Below are 18,779 nucleotides of genomic sequence, written 5' to 3' on the forward strand. Positions count from 1 at the left end.
CGAGCATTACCGGAAAATGTGGCTTGGTTATCTGCGATTGCGGCAGGGACTCACACGTACCTAGTAGCTGCTTCCTGCTATTAAGGGGAATCTCTACAACTCTCCGCCCAATAGTGGATGCGAGAAATTCGCGTCCGATACAGTCGCAGAATCATCTGAGCCACTGGTTTACACCTTCCATCGTGCTCCAAATCAGAGGACCGCGATACACGATGTTAAAAATAATGAACTTAGCCCGCGTCCCGAGTGCGATGCTAGCCGTCTTCACCAAATCAGCCATCTAGCGGTAGAACTGAGGATGGTCTCAGAACCTACGTGAAAGCGTCGTTCGTGCGGGCTTGAGCCACGACTTGCAGTTCGTTGCAGTCAGTTCGCTCGATAGCCGCCAGCAATCCTCCACTTCTCGGACGAGACCCCCGGCAAACCAAGAGACTGCACACTGGCATTCTTTCCCGACCTGCCTGCTACCTCCCAGAGGAGTTTCGTTCCCCCCTAACCCTGGACCTCCCAACGACTAGCGTGTCCGACCTCTGCACTTGTCCCGACTGGGCAACGTCAGCAGTCGAAAGTATGACGGTTGAAGTGTTTCCAACCGTCCCTTGCCTTACCACTGATTCCACACTGAGTATCCATGATAGCAAGCACAGGCTCACAACTCACTATGTCGTTTTTCTTACACCTAATAATCCCTTGAGACATTATAGTCGAAGTTGGCTCGCGCGCTGCCTCCATCTGCCGTGGTCGCCTTCCAAAGGACATGAAACACACGAGAGGAGCACCCTGCCCCCCTGCCGGACGCGCCAGCCACACAACAGGTCGGCGTCCCTGGCAGCGGCGGCCGTTATAAATGGGAGCGGCGCCGTCGTCGTCTGCATAAATACCACCACACAAAGGCGAGCGGGCGGCGCGGCGCGACGAATAAATAAAATCAAATAACTGCTTCCCGATTCTGAAAACCGTAGTATCCGTGTAAACTACTCTAAGGGAGTAGTCTGCAAATGACAGGACAATGGCGCCATCAAAGCACTACGCTTCCCAGCCATACTTTAAGACTGAATTCTAGATCATTCCTTTTAAACGCCGCGTAAGCGTAAATTACTTCGAGTGTTCGATCTGAGACACGGAAAACGGTGCACATCTATACAGAGAGTATTCGTCGGACGATTGCTCATGATCAGTAACAACGGACGTCCTCAACTTGCATTTCAAATATTTAAAGAACTGTGCACTTGATTCCATTCTTATTTGTCATAAAATACTCAGTTCACATAGAAAAGTCAACACTCTGTACGACAAGATAGCGTAAGTTGCTTAAAGAGTAAGCACCGACACTACACGGCAGCCGGCCACGGTGGTCTCGCGGTTAAGGCGCTCAGTCCGGAACCGCGCGACTGCTACGGTCGCAGGTTCGAATCCTGCCTCGGGCATGGATGTGTGTGGTGTCCTTAGGTTAGTTAGGTTTAAGTAGTTCTAAGTTCTAGGGGACTGATGACCACAGAAGTTAAGTCCCATAGTGCTCAGAGCCATTTGACCCATTTGAACTACACGGCAATAAAGGACAAGGAAGGAAGACGGAAGACATTGGGAAAGAATAAGTCGTGCGCCGCACATCTGGAGCAGAGAAACAGACCTACGAATGTCGGACACCAGGAGCGGATTATGCATTGTGGTAGTACACAGCGCCTGACAAAAAAAGTGAAACACCCAGAAGACGTGGCTGGATGTACACTTTCAATTCTCTGTGATAGGAGAGCATTAAAGTTATTCGTATTCAGTGACGTTACCAGGACTGCTAGGACATGTAAGGGGTGTGAACAGCGTTATATGTCGAGTGGTCACTGTGGAGGAGATGCCACTTACTTGGCGAGAAAGCGTTACCAGCACTTAACTGTTGCGTACTGGTGTGAGACAGCGTTATCAGCACATAAAGATGTATGAGAGGAGCATCACTGTGGGTCTGCAGTTGGCCTGCTGGTCGATTTGTGCAAAGCACAGATCTGTATGGCATTCAGATGTGACAGTGGGCGATGCTGGACAGCACTGAAATGTGAGGGCAGGCGTACTTGTCATCAAGATTCCAGTCGACTATGTCTGACCACCATCAGTGCAGATCGTGTTATTGTTGTTGTTGTTTTTGGGGGGAGGAGACCAGACAGCGAAGTCATCGGTCTCATAGGATTAGGGAAGGGCGGAGAAGGAAGTCGGCCGCGGCTTTTCAAAGGAGGAGGAGGAGGAGATTAGTGTTTAACGTCCCGTCGACAACGAGGTCATTAGAGACGGAGCGCAAGCTCGGGTGAGGGAAGGATGGGAAAGGAAATCGGCCGTGCCCTTTTAAAGGAACCATCCCGGCATTTGCCTGAAGCGATTTAGGGAAATCACGGAAAACCTAAATCAGGATGGCCGGAGACGGGATTGAACCGTCGTCCTCCCGAATGCCTTTTCAAAGGAACCATCCCAGAATTTGCCTGGAGAGATTTAGGGAAATCACGGAAAACCTAAATCAGGATGGCCGGACGCGGGACTGAACCGTCGTCCTCCCGCGTTATTGTGCATGAAGCACATCATATCTCCTTCACACTTGTGTCCGCCATCCGAGAACAAGTAACGGGCTTCCAGTAACATTCTGTGTCATCCAGCATCGTTGGTCGAAGACAAACAGCAGCCAAACTAAGGAAGCATCATCCAATGAGCAGGCTAGCGGTAACGTCACAGGTGTGGTGCAGTGAGCAGGAAGGATGGATTGCTGATGTATGGCGTCACACTCCGTTCAACGACGACTCGTATTCTTGCATTACCCCACATGATAATCAGAGGAGAATATGGCGACGATCTGAAGAGTGGTCCCACTCTTGCAACTTTCTGAAGAGGCATAGCGGTGTTACTCCTGGCGTCATTGTATGGAGAGCCATCGGGTATGACTGCAGATCACAACTAGTTGTGATGGAGCGAACTCTGACCATAGAACGATATGTCACGAGCATTCTGCATCTTTGTGTGTTACCTCTCATGCGACAATATCTTGGTGCCTTTTTTTTTTTTTTTTTTCTTCAAAAGGACAACAGAACATGTGTGGGAACAGCTCCGACAACAACTCTGTCCCAACTCCAGTATCCAGGATATCAAGCACCAGTCCACAACAGCTGTGTTCCAGTCTGCCTCAGGACAGGATAGCGCGGCTTTATGGATGCCCTAGACCAGAGGGAGTGCAGCACTATACTGATTACTGGAATCATACTGCCAGGTTCTTTATAAAGTTGACTTGATCTTTTAATCACTGCAGTAACATCACATATCCTCTCAATCAGTGAAGATTGATTTCGTTTTCTCCTCCTCTTTTGTATGCTCCACTTTTGTCGGGCAGTACATATAACGGGTGTCTCTTGTAACAGCCGTCAGGCTCATTTTCTTTTGTTTTTAGCAGCTATTTACAATAATGTTTTTGTAACGTGTAGAAGCAGTCATCCTAAACAAATACTGCTCATCACGTGTTTCGTACGGCATCCAGTGTCAACGGAAAGCATAGGTTTGTTTCACATTTCAAATAAACAGATTTTTGTAAGCAGAATTTTACGTGCCCATTCGATAGTGTGCTCCTAAATTAGTACAGTGTGGTTTATGGGTGTGCATTAACAAGGTCAGTAAAACAGGAAGAACAATAAATACTTCAGCCAGTGACAGGGTAGCACTGCTGCGTGGTGGTACCAGCTATTATCGATAAAACGAATAGAGCACTAAATTTATAACCTCTCTGTGAAATGGGCATGCAACTTAAATTTTAAGAGTAATTTTATTTGCGATGGAAAACAAACTGACACTTTCCACTGACGTTGGGTGCTACATGAAAGATGTGTTGAGCAGTACTTGCTTGGGTTGACTCCATCTACATATCGAAAAGGTAAGAAGTACTGTGAGGATAACAACTACCTTGGTTCCACGGGGGTAGGAGTGGGGTTAAAAGGGTTGGTAGAACCTGACACGTAGGCTGAACTGCACTACTAGCACGTTGTGTTGGAAGTATTGGAATGTTTTATTCCTGGGAATATACATGCAGATGGGCACAGCCGAGCAGAGAGAGGGGAGGGTGATATAGTGGGAGAGAGAGAGAGAGAGAGAGAGAGAGAGAGAGAGAGAGAGAGAGAGAGAGAGAGAGGAGGGGCGCAGGAAGGGATAGACAGAGAGTGGGGAGGAAAGGAGGGCCATTCTTGGCGGTAAGTGCAGAACACATGAAGCTTTAGAAAATGGGTCTCGTTCTCGACTGTGGTATGTTTCTCTCATGCTGTGGCAGAACACGCCTCATCATTGAGTACTAAACGCAGTAGGTATTTATTATCTTCTGTCCCCACATCCAGAATTAATTCATGGAACTACACATTGTTGTTCACCACAAGCATGAAATCACTGTAGCAATTGAATTCTTTGTGGTTTGAAACACAACCAACGCGCTCGAATCACGCCCAGCACGTGAGGAATGGCTATTCCTCGGCTGGCTCAACCAGTCTAATACTTGCAAAAGACTGATACATGCTCTCTGTGTATTTAACTAACAAAAAGAGGGCATCTTTTGGATTTATCTTTACAGAACGAGTAATGTCTCTGGAACTTCTGTTGCATTCGTCCAGTGCTCTGAGCTGTGGGAGACGTAGTGCACCTGTTAAACGGAGAAATGCACCTGTTCAACAGAGAACGGAAACAGGCCTAATGTTGCTGTGTAATCGAAAGCTCAACTCCAAGCACACTCTATACTGAATGATCGAGTCAGCTAGCAGAGCAACACCACTACCACATGAACGTACAACTGGCGTCCAGGTGAACCTTGACTACCGAGGCGTAAGTTCAGTTTTAATTCAAGTTTCGCATTCATGCACAACATCTAGTCTTGTGAGATCAGACGAATTCTTTTTGAAAAGCTATCTACTTTAGATGTTTTGAAAGTTCCAAAAATTCCCGCAAGGACGTAATGGAGCTACAAACGTATAATACAATGAAACATTTAACACCGTTCCTGAGACCTTTCTGTAATTGGCTTGGCTCTGAGCACTATGCGACTTAATTTCTGAGGTCATCAGTCGCCTAGAACTTAGAAATAATTAAACCTAACTAACCTAAGGACACCACACACATCCATGCCCGAGGCAGGATTCGAACCTGCGACCGGAGCGGTCGTTCGGCTCCAGACTGTAGAGCCCAGAACCGCACGGCCACTCCGGCCGGCGAGAATCCTAAATTAGAGAGGCAACATCACGCTGGAACTCAGGATGTCACTCGTCTGGTATGAGACGTTCCCCGGGAAAGGGGTGTGTGTGTGTGGGGGGGGGGGGGGGGGGGGTGTCCACTGGGGGCCGAATGGGGTGGGGTGGGTGGATTGCTGTGGCCTTTTGTGGGGTTGTGAACCACTGAGGGCTACGGTGGGGCGCAGCCTCTCCGTCGTTTCTAGGTGGTGGTGGTGGTGGTGGTGGTGGTGGTGGTGGTTGTTGGGATGTTTAAGGGGGACTAAACAGCTAAGGTCATCAGTCCCCCCGTTTCTAGGTCCCCAGTTCAATACACAATACGCACAATACCCGAAGATAATATTTCCTGATTGTTGCGATGCAAGTTGACGGCCAGAGTAGGCGCTGTGAGTATATGGTTCAAAGACTATTACGTAGTATATCATAATTTTGGGAATTTGTAGTAAGTTCTATGGGACCAAACTACTGAGATCATCGGTCCCTAGGCTTACACACTACTTGACCTAACTTATACTAACTTACGCTAAGGACAACGCACACACCCAAGTCCGAGGGAGGACTTGAACTTCCGACGGGGACAGCCGCGCGAACCGCCTCAGACCGCACGGCTAGATCATTATGTTACACATGTCAGCCAAACGCAATCTGGCAGACGGTACAATGCGTAAACGTTTCGTAAGTGCCTCCTCCCATTCCGCTCATGAATATGGCGCGAGAAATGGAGACTATCCGTGTCTCCCGGTCTAATTATCAATTTCCCTACTTTCATATTCATAGTGATTATGTCAGATGTATGTAAAAGGAGCACGTTTCTCTACATCTCTAGAAACAGGGTATTTAGCCATTCTACTAAAGCAGGTATACTACTGTGTTCCTTGTCTGTGTAACTTTTGCTCTTTCTAAATAAAAAAGGAGCGACTTGTTTCAGCTACTGAGCCCTATTTTCCCTCGTTTACACAATAACGGCCTCTGTGATAAGGTTGCAGCCTGTTAGAAGGGGCGAGAACACGAGGAGGCGGGATGGCTCTAACTAGTTCAAATTAGGTTGAGGTTAATGAGCAGGCGCGATCGGAAAAATGTGTTTGATAATGTCCACTGGAACAGACGTTATAAATACGACCCGCCGTTTCAGCAGACAGGAGGATCATTCAGAAGCTGTCTACAAATCACCTGGCAAGTGAGCGCGTCCACGTGAATGTTGGGCAAACGTCCAAGTTGCGTCTCACGTATCTTTTTCACAAAGACACACACATATTGTGCACAATTACACAAGATTTATATGTTGCTGAAATATCTAGGGAATTCGCTTTCTTATTAAAGACTGGCGTCTTAAATGGGTCAAATGAAATCGGCTCTCCGAGGCCAGTACCAAAACGTTAGTAGAGGCTTGACGCTCATTCCAAGGGATAGGGAAAGCATAACTCCTTCCTCGTCAAGTGTACGAATCTGCAACAAAGTCTGCCACTAATACTAACTGACAAAGACAAAAATATTAGGATACGGCTTTTAATATTAACATTCAAAGATCTAAAACTATGTCAAATATAGATCAACAGAAGGGGGTGATACATCAGACAAATTACTTTTTCCAAGATATCTCTCTCTCACAGAACTGAAAAACTGCAGAAGACATATACCTGTCGACATATTAAGAAATACCACATGTTAAAGAGCAATGCGTGAATGTCTAAGGTGTAACAATGTTTGAGCTGTATTTGCGTGAGAAACTCGGGAATAATATCGGATACCGTGACTAGTCCTGCCTGGCTGAAAGCGACCATCAGTTCGACGCCATTTTCATCGAATCACTAGACAATTGATCGAAGAACAGAACTATTCATAGTTTCCGTAGTAAACCATAATTGGCCGGCTGGAGTGGCCGAGCGGCTCTAGGTGGTTCAGTCTGCAACCGCGCTTTCGCCACGGTCGCAGGTTCGAATCCTGCCTCGGGCATGGATGTGTGTGATGTCCTTAGGTTAGTTAGATTTAAGTAGTTCTAAGTTCTAGGGGACTGGTGTTAAGTCCCATAGTGCTCAGAGCCATTTGAACCACAAACCATAATATTTTTGCATTTTAAGTGTAACGTATGGTGCCAACAAATTTTTATTTTGCTAGCAATGCTTCCCATGCGACTCGGAGATATTGCAGAAGACGACGCAGAAAAATAAGGGAAGAAAAGCCGAATGGTTCTGATAGGCGTCAAGAAAACTACAGTCTGCTGCAAAAGAAGGCGACTTGAGGCAAGAGCCAGACCTCAACTGGCACCTCGTGATTACTTTCTGGCTCAAGGCGGTTTTTGAGTAATTCATAGTTTCCTTTCTCTTTCATGCTGGTGTTACTCCAGCTCAATATTTCTGACATAATCACCGGCAGGGAGAGGTGGAATCGGAAATACTTAGGTTGTGACACTGAATTTCATTTGCGTGGCTCAGTAAATATAATACGGAACGTTCGTAGCATTACTGTAGTTACCTGTTGCACCATGAAGGGAAGTAGGGTAATGTGTGTGGGTGGGAGGGGGAAGGAGGATGGAGAGAGAGAGAGAGAGAGAGAGAGAGAGAGAGAGCGACCTTTTCATTGAGTAGTGAGTTAAGAATATTTGTAGCAGTGTGTCGGAGACAGGTGGCCGGAAACTACTCGGAAAGAAGAGCAGAGCTGGGCCATGAGTCAGGACCGTGGTGTGCGGGCGCCTTCTCGGAAGAACAGCGGCGGCCCAAGGCAGGTCGCCAACCTCCGCGGCCCATGGCGTACAGTTCTGAGCTCCCAAATAGAGCCTCACAGTGTCTGACACCTAGGTTACGCAGATGAACCACGGAAGGTCACAACTCTTAAGAAACTGCGCAACCAACTGCTGCGATGGAACTAATCCCACTCACCCACGTGTTTCCCATGCGGACACATTGGCCACTCCCTGGCTGCGCAAATTCATTCCCTTATCCTTAGATCTACTTTCCCTCTTCATCACCATTTCCATGAATAACGAATCTAACAGTCGAATGCATTGATTCATATCGCCAGTAGTTCTCGTCGAAATACAAGGGATGATGGAACGATTCAAATGGCTCTGAGCACTATGGGACTCAACTGCTGAGGTCATTAGTCCCCTAGAACTTAGAACTAGTTAAACCTAACTAACCTAAGGACAACACAAACATCCATGCCCGAGGCAGGATTCGAACCTGCGACCGTAGCGGCCATGCGGTTCCAGACTGCAGCGCCTTTAACCGCACGGCCACTTCGGCCGGCACACGGGATGATGTTTCACTCACAATTACTTTGTACGCTACACTACGGAACGGTCTTAAGAGTTGGGCAACAGCCTTGCGCGCCTTCGTCCCGAGACTGCCAGTCTATGCGAATGGGTCGCACGAGAGACAGTGGAATTATGAAGAATACAAGTGAACCAAGCCGGAATAACGACACCGTTAATGAACCTTCCTACAGCTACTTTCCTTTTTTTTGCGACGGGTACTAGGCTATTTGTAAATGCAATTAAAATTACTTTTGAGTTTTTGGTTTATTCTTTAAAGGAAATGAATCCTCTCCGCATCTACGAGACCGAAAGACCAACTTACATTTACCACAGCTTACAAATTTATGTATAGGACTCTTTGCTTACAGTGATGACCTAAGGCATTACGACGAACGCCCAGTGTGAGATTGTGTATGTGGGAAAAGACGCGGTAAAGAAAAGTTCAAATGGATCTGAGCACTATGGGACTTAACTTCTGAGGTCATCAGTCCCCTAGAACTCAGAACTACGTAAATGTAACAAACCTAAGGACATCACACACATCCATGCCCGAGGCAGGATTCGAACCTGCGACCGTAGCGGTCACGCGGTTGCAGACTGTAGCGCCTAGAACCGCTCGGCCACGCGGCCGGCTGTAAGAAAAGTGTAAACGGAGCAAAGACTGGGGAACAGTTCTAGCGACGAAACAGACCGTTAATGGAGAAATCCACTACATAAACGAGTTATTCCAAGGGCAGATTGTTCTAGTTCTTCGCCTGCGAACGACCATCTCGGTAAGGCGAAGCTCAGCGGCTATTCGGGTGCTACTGTCGCGAGCATTTGCGGAAAGTGGTGAAAGCCGGGAGTATGTGGTTGGTTGGTTGGTTTGGGGGATTAAAGGGACCAGACTGCTACGGTCATCGGTCCCTTTGTCCAAATACAAAGAACACCCACAGAGAATAAAAACGAGGAACAGAAGAGACCACAGACGGTACAGAACAAGAGAAACTGAGAGAAAGACAAGACAAAACGAACTAAAACCACACAGAGTTTGACGGTGGTTGGCCGACCAGAGAAATAAAAAAGGAAAAGCCAACCACTTAGAAACACATTAAAAAATCAGTTTAAAATCATAGGCCAAAGGCCAGAATCAACACAAAACGATAAAATAAAACAGAAACACTCAGATTAAATGATAAAATCCCCCTGCCCGAATAAAACGTAAAACTAAGTCAGCCATAGTGGAGTCGTCTGTTAAAAGGGCAGGGAGCGTAGCAGGCAGCGCAAATGTCTGCCTGACCACAGCTAAAAGGGGGCAGGCCATCAAAATGTGGGCCACTGTCAAAGCCGCCCCACAGCGACATAGAGGAGGGTCCTCCCGGCGCAGTAAATAACTGTGTGTCAGCCGGGAGTGGCCAATGCGGAGCCGGCAAAGAACTACTGAGTCCCTGCGAGTGGCTCGCAGGGACGACCGCCACACAGCCGTCGTCTCCTTGACAGCACGGAGTTTATTGCGCATTGTCAGTTCACGCAATTCATCGTCCCATAGCGCCAAGATTTTGCGGCGGAAGACTGCCCGCAACCGGGAGTATGTGACAAGGTGTTGGACGGACACGCCTCATCACGGAACGTGTAGATCGGGGGCTTGACCGCTCTATCCAGAAAACGTACCAGGTATGACATCAGAGAGCCATGCCGGTGCAGGGTCATGTATTTCGGAGCACACCGTTCACTGCACAATGGTGAATACGTGGCTTCGGAGCAGTCGTTCCCGTGCTGACCCAATAATATCGCCAATTACGATTGCTGTCAGCACGGGGTCACCCTGACTGGACGGCGGATAAATAGAAACGTGTTGCCTTGTCGAATTAGTCACGTTTCGTGTTACACCGTGTCGATGGCCATGTCTGGATACTCCGTCATTCGGTCTAACTGCTGCACGTAACACGCACCGCGCTACGGACACTGGCCACTGGGGTGGCGGAAGGGAGGGGAGGGCAATAAGGGAGACGTTCACCTAGGCTTCCAGAGGCCTGTAGCAGCAATCGAGGAGACCGTGACAGCAGTGGCATCTTCCAGCATGGTAACAGCCCGTGCCTAAAATCCACGATCGCACCACACTGGTCCGAGGAGCATGAGGCCTAGCGACGAGAAACTCGGTAAATCGTTATTAATAGAGCGCCATCGTCAGAAGCTAAGGAAACTTGTGGCGCATCTCTACATACTATGAAGAGCCCTTCTGTTTGTGTATAAGAATCTGATAAATAATGTCTTTAATTATGTGGCTATTTGGAGAAGCAACTATGTACAGCGAGGTGACATCGTTATTAATTTTTTATGAAATTCATAGGCGCATGGGGAGGAGCAAAGATGCAACGTTTGGTATGTGATAGCAAAAAAACAATGTTCGTAAACAGACGAAACGTTGCGATATAGTTTTGACAGCGAGGTCAGCTATCATTCACTCCAGTCAGACGTTACATTGTCCACTAGTTCCTGTCCGGAGTGACTTAGCACGGCGCGGCGACACATATCTAGTAGGGGAACGCAAATGTCCCACACATTCATTTAAGAGCGCTCAGGCCTATAAATTAATTCCAAGGAAGTGTAATTGACGGACGAAAGAGGCCGCTTCAAAAGAGGTCTCTTACAAACCACTTTTTCGGGCAAATATTGGGTACTGCCTATCGATCTAGGACTGTAGCCGAGTTGGTCTAGCCTCAGTGATAGAAAGGATTCAAAGAAAAACAGCCTGATTTGTATTGGGTTTGTTTAGTCAGCGTGGATGTGGCGCATGCGCTCAACAGTTTGCAGAAAGAATGAGTTACAAAACACGTCACTACCTCCAACATATATGACACGTAATGACCACAACGCTAAAATTAGAGAAAGTCGGGCTCAAACGGAATGGAACCCACCGTATTGTTTCTCGTGTAACATCAGTGAAAGCAATATGAAGAAGAAGTTCGCGGAAATATTGTATTGCAGGTGTAGATGCAATATTGATTTTATGCACAGCCAGAATACGCCTTTGGCTGTGTTAAGATTACTGCTTCGTGACTTGTCATTTTTATTTTTTTATGCTTCGACTTAGTACTCTGGTTTTTGTAGTGGGATCGCTGTCCTCAAGATGCTGTTGTAAGAACAAAGCCGTTTTGTTGCTAGCTGACGGTTGAAGTGTATGGCCAGAGTCTGTATCTCATCACTTCTACGTCAGCAGCGAATCTTACATTTATCGGACTAGTCTTGAACTTAGGTACCAGAGGGACTGCCTGATTTAATATACGACCGATCGTCTGACATGCTCAAGAATTTACTCGTCCGAGTCTGCATAGATTTAGCAGCAGCGACGCCATCAGTGACAGCAATCGCTGGGAAGGAGGAGGAACTTCCACGAAGCGCAGATGTCTTCTGGAAACTATCAGATTCTAACCATCAGCGCGGAATCGATGCAGTATCGGATCAGCGTGTCAACTTGATAGGAGCTGTTTTGGACATTCAGCTTACATCTAATATGCATTAAGCGTACCAGTTCCTAGAACCACTATGTTCCTGAGGCTTGATCAGAACGGAAACTGCACGTCTAGAACGCTCTCCACCGACATTCGTGGATTAGTTTAGAGAAACTTAGTTAATATAATAGCAATGAATCTCATTATTTGTTTCTTTTATTTTTTTGGAGCCTTTCTTTGAATCTCTTTTCAGTATTATTAGATTTTTTATAATTTCAAATGGTTCAAATGGCTCTGAGCACCATGGGACTTAACTGCTGAGGTCATCAGTCCCCTAGAACTTAGAACTACTTAAACCTAACTAACCTAAGTACGTCACACACATCCATGCCCGAGGCAGGATTCGAACCTGCGACCGTAGCGGTCGCGCGGTTCCAGGCTGTAGTGCCTAGAACCGCTCGGCCACACCGGCCGGCAGAGTTTTTTTTTATATATATATAGTATGGAGAATAGTTTTAAGGATGAAATGGTAACCGTCAATGAAGTCCATAGATTTAATAGGAGGCGCGAGTGTATTACCGATGGGTGATCCGCAGGCAGCAGACGAGGTTATGACCATACGTATCACGGATACTGTAACACTTAGAAACAAAAGTGGATTTTCATTGCAAACTGATAGTAACTCTCTCCCGAGAGTACTTGTTTGTAGTGTAGCCTCATGTGAAAATCCAACGAGGACGACAGTCATTACGCTCGAGAAGTGAGTAAAATGTTTGGAAATGCGGTGTTACAGAAGAATGCAGAAAACTAAATGGGTTTCTCTGATAACGAATGAAGAGGTACTGAATCGAAGAAAAGAAACTGACGGGAAAACTACACTAAAAAGGATGAATCGTTTAATAGGAGACATGCTGAAGCACAAAGGGATCGTCAATTTAGCAGCGGAGAGAAATGTGGGCCAGTTGTTGAGGGAGACGAATGCTTGACGATGAAAATGGTTTGAAATGGACGCAGGCTGCAGTAGTTGTGCAGAGATGAAAATATTGTCACGGGTATAATTAGTGTGGAGATTTGCATCAAACCATGCTTCGGGCCGAAGACAACAGCATATATTGCACGTTCCGTATCAAAGAAAAGAGTGTACAAACACACGGCCCATATTAATAACGCAGATGACTAACAGTGGTACATTACTTTCAAATGATTTATCTGCATTATCTGGCACTCGCATCATGTCAGGTGGTAAAAGCAAAATCGACTGCAACCAGAAATCCACGTCTTTATACAAGCCATGAAGTGTAAGTAAAAATCTTTCTAGTTCTAAGAACTTTCAGCAAAGCTAAACTTTACCCGTAAAACTTCTATTTAAGAGATTGAGAGGGCCCAAATAAGAGCGGAAACATTCGTGACTGGAACATTTAGCCATCGCGAGAGCGTTACAAATCTCAGAGAAAGTGAAGTGGGACACACTTGCAGGCAGACGACACGCCAGGCGGAAGGGGCTGCTCACTACATTCTGAAATCCGATCTTCGCTGCTCACTACATTCTGAAATCCGATCTTCGCCGAGGATATAGAGTATATATTATTACCACCAACTTTCAGATCGCGCAATGATCACCATTCAAAGATAAGGGAAATTAAAGCTCGTACTGAGGCGTTCAGACAGTCGTTTTTTCCTCGCGCGATCCGCGAGTGGAACAGAGGGAGGGGGGGAATACGACTTTGGTAGCCGCCAAGCGGTGTGTGCCGGAGGGCACAATTCGCACCAGAGTATATATGTAGATGTAGATTCGTAACAGTAGGCTAACAACATATGAGGACCATGGCTGTCCTCTCGGTCCGACATTTATAAGAGAGACAAGCTTAGGGTGGCCTTCCACAACTGCCACTGGGACAATGTTCAGTAGTCGGTCATACCTTTTTCGTCGTTGTGACATCTTTTACCAGAAGAGCTTGGTACGTGTTTCCTGCGACTCCTTTCTTCAAGCGTAAGATTTTATCGGCTTCTTTCATATTCGGATTCGCGGTATAGCATAAAGCTGAAACATTATGAATGTTCGATCGTGTCCTCCGCTAAACGGAGTTAATCCTGATTTTCGCCTGATTTTTCTTCAGTTCGGCCTCGAATTTGCCTCAAGAATTAAGATTCTCTTCGTTTTTATGAAACAACTATTGTGCCGTTACCTCTAAGTAAAAGTAAACATTAGCCGAACGCATGTCATCCCACCTGTAGTATCTGACGAGTCGGTAGAATCGTTTCAGCTATTTCGTCGCGTCCTGACCAGTGTTTTGCGGCAACGCTGATCGGTGCCTGATGTGCAGCTAACTTAGTGCTCTTCTGTAATCCATCAGCGTCCTGGTTGGTTGGTTGGTTGATTGATTGATTGACTTGGAGGAAAAAAAAATGGCTCTGAGCACTATGGGACTTAACTTCTGTGGTCATCAGTCCCCTAGAACTTAGAACTACTTAAACCTAACTAACCTAAAGACATCACACACATCCATGCCCGAGGCAGGATTCGAACCTGCGACCGTAGCAGTCCCGCGGTTCCGGACTGCGCGCCTAGAACCACTAGACCACCGCGGCCGGCGATTTGGAGGAGGGGACCAAACAGCGAGGTCATCGGTCCCATCACATTAGGGAAGGATGGGGAAGGAAGTCGGCAATGCCCTTTCAAAGAAATGATCCCGACATTTGCGTGAAGCGATTGAGAGAAATCACGGAAAACCTAAATCAGGATGGCCAGACACGGATTTGAACCGCCGTCCTCCCGAATGACATCAGTACGGATATTAAGAGTGATACACTGTTCATATTTCGATTCCTGTCCTAGAAGGCGACTGGTGTTAAGGTGCCTAATTGGAGGCACAGCGACGTACATGCCTTTAAGTAACCGGCGTCTCCACCAAACAATGTCTCGACGAAACCATGTGGAAGAGGGAGTGGTCATTGGCGTACAACGCTTTGCACTGAAAGCACGTGTTTACTGCTAACACCGATGTACAGCCAGAACAGAACAGGACTCCTGCACGGAGTGTTGCTGTTTATACAAACATCGAATATTCCAGGGGATCCGAACTTTACAAAGATAACAGATTTGGAGAAGCTTCTAGAAAGGACTATTGCTAAATAACAATTAATCGCTAGTGATCGGGTCTGAAGTGTCATACCTGAGCACGGCAGCCAGCGACGCTGGGGACGGTGTCCGCTAGCCACACTGCATGCAGCACAGTCGGCGCCAATATCGAATGAAAGAACAGGTTCACAGATACCATCCACAATTTATTTACATCCACGACGCATTTTGTAGGTCTGAACTCCAGTTTCGGAGGTTTAAACTGCCATCATCCAGTCGATTTATGTCGATTAAAACGACGTGCATGTGTTAGATTAATTTTGGGATAATCTATGGCACTGTCATGTAGGAGAGTGTTTCATATACTAACTTGACGGATAAACGTCGATGATCCATTTCGGACAAGAAAAGCCAGAAAGCCACTTACAGTCAGCCAGAACTAATATCTTATTTGTGAAATTAGCATGTTCGCCCAATAATGAGTTAAGTAGGAAAGCGTACTGAAAAGTAATGCCCCCAACTCTTTATGTGAAAACTGCGAGAGCTTTTGGGACAAAACAAACATTCGCATTCTACGTCTTTATTCTTGATGTATATATATTTATTTCTCAACATAATGTAGAATACAAAATTGTCAAGGCTTTCGTGGCCATCTCCTTGTGTGTGACTTCCGTTTACTGACGGGGACAGAAAAATTGTTGTAATTTGATAATTTTGAAAATCAGATAAGCCCGGAATTTGAGGATGATTCTCAATAAAATAGACTTTAGTGGCACACAAAAGAATTTACATTACCGAGAGAGGTACGAATGGTTTATTTGCTAGTGCAATATTTTATTAATATCGTTAGCTTTACGAGCTAGAAAAAAATACCTGTCTCGCTTTAGATCGGTTTTCAGGAGGCAGAAGGCTTCTCTAAAGAGCTAACGTGGAGAGAACTAACGTTCCTCTCATGTTTTGACCGTGAAATCGGTAAGTTAAAGACTGAAAGCTCTTGAATTCCTTTTACAGCCTCGAATAACTGCTAAACTCCTTCGCCTTCTCTGCAGTAAGAAGTACCATAGGACAATAACAATTATGTACCGATTTCTTCACTTGAATGGTTATTATTAAATAATGAACGGATAAACTCCCATACGCCCAAGCTCTATTCGACACTAAAAAAGAAAAAAAAAACAGAATGTGACAAAACAAGATCAACCTTAACACATCTACTGTTTTCTACAGAGATCGTAACATCCCGTCTAACGCCGAAATTATTTATTGTAATGTTTTGATAGTAACCCTGGCGACGAAAGCATTTGTCCGAACGAGAAAGCACTTTGTAGGTACCGTCACTATGGAGTGTTTGATTTTGTTGACAGAGCCCGAACCTCAACTCTGCTTGTACAGATTCATCACTATCAAAGCGAAGTCCTCGGAGGTGTTCTTTAAGTTTTGGGAACATATGACAGTCGGATAGGACCAAGTCGAGACTTTATAGAGAATGACAGTTGACAGTCAGTCCGAGGCGTCGGACTGTTCCAGATGTCGCAGCTCTCGTGTGCGGTGTGGCACGTTTCGTGCGGTTAGAAACACTGTTACAGCACGCTGTTTCTCACGCACCGACACAGTTACGTTACACACCGCCTTGTTATACGCTACCATTCGGATCCCTCTAGCGGCATAGAGCTGCAGATATGTAGACACGAAGAATAAAGATGTAGACTTTTAATAACGTTTGCTTTATTTGAAAATCCTTAAGAGTTATCACAGAAAACATTCGAGGCATTACTTTCCAGCACGCCCTCGTATGTCGCGTGCAGTACATCGAGTAAGAGCGCGCGTTCTGGCGTACGTACAGGTCGCGGCTGACTCCCCGCGCGGCTCGGGCGCGCACTCGGGGCAGCCTCGCCGCCTGCCGCGTTATCAGCTGCCGCCTTATATAAGGAGTGTGCGTGAGAGCGAGAGCGGCGGCGCTATTTCGGCCGGCAGCGGCAGGCGGCAGCCGGCAGCATGGCGCCCGCCGCTAGATAAACAAAACACGCCGGTATACTAACGACGACAGAAATACCCGGCGCGCAGGCCCGCGTTTTAAATTTGGAGCATCACAAGAGCGACGCACGTGCGGCCAGCCGCCTACAGCCTACAGCCGCCGGACGCTCCCCTCCTGCCTGCCGGCCGGCCCTATCTGCAATGACGTCCGCACCATTCTGGACCGCCCACTTCCCGTGCGCCTCTCCAATACGCTGCAGACTCCGTCTTCTGTGCGATAGACCTCAAACAATAGCACGTACGCAAAGCCATCCGGAATGACAGAGCAGACTTCGGAAAGGAACAAAACTATCTTTCTCCTTTGGCTACCTATAACAGGTGACTGGACGAGTTAATCCAACTGAGCTACTAAAACGGTTGCGAGACACAAAACCTAACATGTCAGATTTCTTTTGAAAAATTGTCATATCTGAGCAATGCAGTCACTGTGCAAACTTCACAGCTGATTCAGAAGTTTTTGTTTGTGCAAAAACGATATTTGTAAGAAATATTTGCATTTGACGGTACAAGCAGTGAAAACTATAAAACTCGTTTATTGCTGAGAGCCGAGAAATTATAAAGTGCTGTGACACTTTTAGTTCAAATAACTTCAGTTGTATCTTATCGGCAAGTTTGCCTCATCAGGACAACTGTACGTATTTGTCCCAGTTAAACATTGTTGTTCAAACACGTAACTGCTGACTAGGTATACAGAGTGTGTTTCACAATTCACGTTAATACTTCTAGATGTTGTAGAGGGGAGTTCATAGATCAAGTTTTACTTTGGAACCGATGTCTGGAAACGTCATCGAACGATGCTACAGAGCGTTAAAGCTATGGACGACGGCGCCTGTAGATGTATGCATAATAGGGTGATTCCGTGATTATGTTACATACTTTCTAGGGTGACGGAGAACAATAAATGAATCAATTTGAAATAAGGGCCCCTGTACCGTAAACGGACGAGCCGAAACCGTTCTGATACTTTTGACAGCGGAATACATGTACTGGTACTTTTGTGGCTAATGTCGTAGGGTAGGCAACTTTCAGAGGTGCCAGTATCCACTAAAACAAAAGCAAAACAAAAAAAAAAAAATAGAAAATCAAGTAAACCTGAGCTCTAAAATACACACCTTAAAAGCTATGAGCACCTGTTCAATAGAGGAGACAGGTTTCACAGAAGCGAAGATGGACAAGCGCTCATAGCTCCTGGTAGGGGCTATGTTTACTTGTCAGTTTATTTATTTATTTTTTGTTTTGACTGATACTGTCCCCCTCTGAAAATTGCCTATCCTACGATATTAGCAACAACAGTTCCAGTACATGTATTCGACTGTCAGAGGTGTCAGAACGGTTTACACTTCTCGACTCGTTCGATTCCGGTACAGGAAAACTTACCTCAGATCGATACATTTATCCTCCTACATTATCCTAGAAAGTTTGTATCATCATCACGGAATGACCCTGTATATACATACATTTACAGGCGCCGGCGTCTATAACTCTGACCCTCTGTAGCGTCGATAGATGACGTTTCCGGACATGGGTCCCTTTGTAAAGCTTTATCTATTAACTCCCCTCTATAACGTCTAGTAGTGTTTAACATGAAATGTTAAAGTCCCCTTAGATATTTTAACAGACGACGGAAACTGGCCAATATCAGTGGGCTTCAGTTACACTGGCATCATCGGTATTCCCATCGCGGAAAGATATGGAAATAATTTCTTGAACAGGCATAAATATAATATGCTGTTGATGAGCCTACAAATACATTC

General features: G+C 46.2%; 1 protein-coding gene across 3 annotated transcripts in view; it reads right to left on the minus strand.

The window, feature by feature from the left end:
* Positions 1-18,779, minus strand: part of LOC124614399 (transcriptional coactivator YAP1) — a 353,914-nt gene that overhangs the window by 220,970 nt on the left and 114,165 nt on the right. The gene's annotated exons all lie outside the window — the stretch shown is intronic.

This window comes from Schistocerca americana, chromosome 1 (assembly GCF_021461395.2).
Source record: "Schistocerca americana isolate TAMUIC-IGC-003095 chromosome 1, iqSchAmer2.1, whole genome shotgun sequence".
Classification (NCBI taxonomy): Eukaryota; Metazoa; Arthropoda; class Insecta; order Orthoptera; family Acrididae; genus Schistocerca; species Schistocerca americana.